Source organism: Pteropus vampyrus, unplaced genomic scaffold, assembly GCF_000151845.1.
Source record: "Pteropus vampyrus isolate Shadow unplaced genomic scaffold, Pvam_2.0 Scaffold352, whole genome shotgun sequence".
NCBI lineage: Eukaryota > Metazoa > Chordata > Mammalia > Chiroptera > Pteropodidae > Pteropus > Pteropus vampyrus.
In genome coordinates, this window is record NW_011889133.1 from 571912 (window position 1) to 575206 (window position 3295).

Below are 3295 nucleotides of genomic sequence, written 5' to 3' on the forward strand. Positions count from 1 at the left end.
ACCATGGCTAATCTAGTTAATGCAATATTACACAGCCACAAAAATGATAATTATGAAGAATATGCAAAAGCATGGAAACTATGTCCAGCATCACACTTGCTGAGAAAAAGCCGAATACAAAATTTGCACGAACACTGGGTGCAACCATGAACAGTAGTATTCACGTTGACAGAGTCTGGGGAAGAAGGTGCAAAAATGAAAATGGCTCGAAGTTGGGAGAATGATGACTGGTTTTCCTTTTTGTTTAAGAATCTTCCTTGCTAATGTTGCCGAAATATTATTTTCACCACCGAACGAGTTTTATAAAAACAAAACCTCTTTTACTGCTTCTAAAGTCAAAACTCTTTAGCCTACATGCACTATAAGTACAATGATTATATTCGTTAAGTGTTCACCACATTCCAGGCAGGGAGGTAAGTAGGTCACGTATGCAATTTCATTGGCTCTTTGTGACAACACTGTGAGTAAAAACTGATATTTATCCCCATTTTACAGATTAGGAATCTGAGATCCCGCAAGGAGAGCCCACCTGCCTCGCTTTACATGGTAAGTGGCAGACTGGGACATCAACCTCGGGCTGTCTCATTCCAGAACTTGTGCTAAATTCCAAAATCGACTTTGCGTGTCAATGTTTAAAGGACTTCAGTCATTAATGTATCACCATCACGATTTGGGGCATGGCTCACACATCATGTACTATGATTTACTTAATCTTTAAGTTTAAATCAGCTTACTTTTTGAACATGTGAATGCCTAGTCTAGCATTATCCTAAGCAAGAATCCTCCTCAGAATCATGTTATTAAATGTGTTGGTTATATTTTCCAAAGTACAATAAAATAAAAAGCATTAGTAGTACAAAAAAATCACCTAAGATCATCTTTATACCCCTCTTTGGGAAAAATTGAACTATCTTATGCCCTAACCTTCCATTCCTGCCCTACTTTGTCCGTACCCCCTGCCCCTCAGAAACAGCCATTCCTGAGGCCTGAACCCCTCCCAGACAGATGCCCTCTCTGGGCTCCCCCAGCCCCTCCTGTGTCCCCTCTCTGCCCCCAGGCTCAGTGCATCCCCAGAGCCTGCCCAAGCCAAATCTAGATCAAAGCCATTAATGGACAAAGAGGACACTCAGATTCAGAGAGCTGCCGACTACAATGATTAGTTCCTATTTACTAAGCTCCTACTGTGTGCCGGGCCCTATACTAGAAGCTTTATATATACATTATCTCTATGGGCTTCCTCCCCACATCTGGGCCAAAGTATACATATTAAACAATTCTTTTTATTTGATTGTGGTGAGGACACTCAACATGAGATCTACCTTCTTGACGGGGTCTTAAAGGTACAGTGCTGTGCCATTGGTCTCTAGAACTTATTCATCTTGAGTAACTAAAACTTTATTCCTGGCTCCTTATAATGACCCTTATAATGTGAAATGGATATGATTTTTAATTTCTACTTTATATGTTAGGAAACTGACATCTAAATGACAGGGGTTAAGGCATTTGCTCAAGTTGCAAGATAAGTAATTAACAGAGCCCAAATTCGAGTCTAGGTACTGTCTGCCCCAGAGTCCTTCATCTTACCACTCTGGTCCTTGGTCTCATCAATGATGAGGGGTCTATAACAGGCCAACAGCTCCCTCCTCTAGCCCTCCAAAGTGGGCCTGTGAATTTCTCGCCTCTCCGGGGGGTGCGGAAAAGAGGCACCCATTCATTACGGCTGGGGGTCTTAACTGGTACAGTTACTTTGAAAGATGTTTTGACAACAGCTACCAGATTTAAGATGCACATGTTCATTGACTCCCCCAAATTCACCTTTCACAAAATTATCCTGTAGCTCCTCTTGTACACAAAGACATCTGTAGGTTGATAGTCAATGCAGCCTTTTTTGTCATAGCATATGATGTAATAGACACAACCTAAATATCATCAGTAGGGGATTGGTTACATAAATTTTAGTATGTCCATTAACAGCCATCAAAACGAATGAAGAATGTCTGTATGTTTTTACATGGAATAACATCAAAGATACTAAGTTAACAAAGCAAGACACAGAACAATGTAATAGTGTGTTACCATTTGTGTCAAACCCCTGCGGGATGAAATATATATATATGATCACGCACACATATTCTGATACATGCAGACTCTCTCTCTGAAAGGACACACAGAACACAGCTGCCTAGAATTTTGTTTTAGAAAGACTCTGGTTGAGATGGCAGGGAGGGCCGGTTTTACCGCAGTGTTTGTCCACCCAGCAGACTGTACTTGAGTCTCAGGGTAATTCTCGGGGTTTGGGGGTGTGAGTAATGGAGCTGTCCCTGCCTCCACGCCCACGACAGCCAACCCAGGCTCTGCCGCAGATCACGGGAGACTTATTTTTTACTCCGTAAACTTTCGTACTGTTTTCTTTTCTTTTCTTTTTTTTTTTTTAAAAAAAACCCATGCATGTGTTACTTCTTTAATAATTTAAAATTTAAAATTAAAAAAAGAGGAACATCCTGCCTGAGGCGAGACCCACCTAAGAAATGAGGACCATCCAGGCTGGAGGTGGGCTCAGGTGGGACGCAGTGAGATGTCGGGGTCCAAAGGACACTGGGGACCACAGCTCATGCAGGACCTGGGGACCCTGTCTCTTGACCTTTTTTCAGAGGAAGATTGTATCTTCTCCCTTCTCCTATCAGCAGCTAATGATGGCTTCAGAGGCAGATTTTTGGTGAAGATGTATTTCAGTTACGTCACCTTTCTAGGACTTTATTTCCTTGTTTGTAGATGTGGATAATATATACCTCACAGGGTGGCTGTGAGAGAGAAGGAGCTGGTACTGGGTGGTACTGGGTACATGGACATAGGACAGGACAGTGGGGAGACCCCTCTTATGACCTTGGTGAAAAGGAAAACATTGGCCCATGAGAGGTCAAATCAGCACACAATGGGGGGCCCCTCACCAGTTATAGTACTTCAGGGTGCAAGTTAGAGAAACCTCCGACCAAAGTAGCTTAAGTGTGGCTCCTTGTCCACCTTCAGGAGGAAAAAGCAAGGCTTCCTCACTCATGGGATAAAGGCCTTTCCCTTCTCTCTGGGTATCTTGGGTCAAACCCCACTCAAGACAAATAATTCTCACTTGGAGGATAATATACACTGATTGGCTTAAGTTGAGGTGCCCGAATCAGTCTCTGGCAAGGATCTTGATACCTCCGTGATTATCTTGGACTCATCGGAGCAGCCTTGCAAATGGGCTCAGACCCCATGCCACATTACTGCTGAACAGTGGCGAAGAGAGAGGAGATGTTTG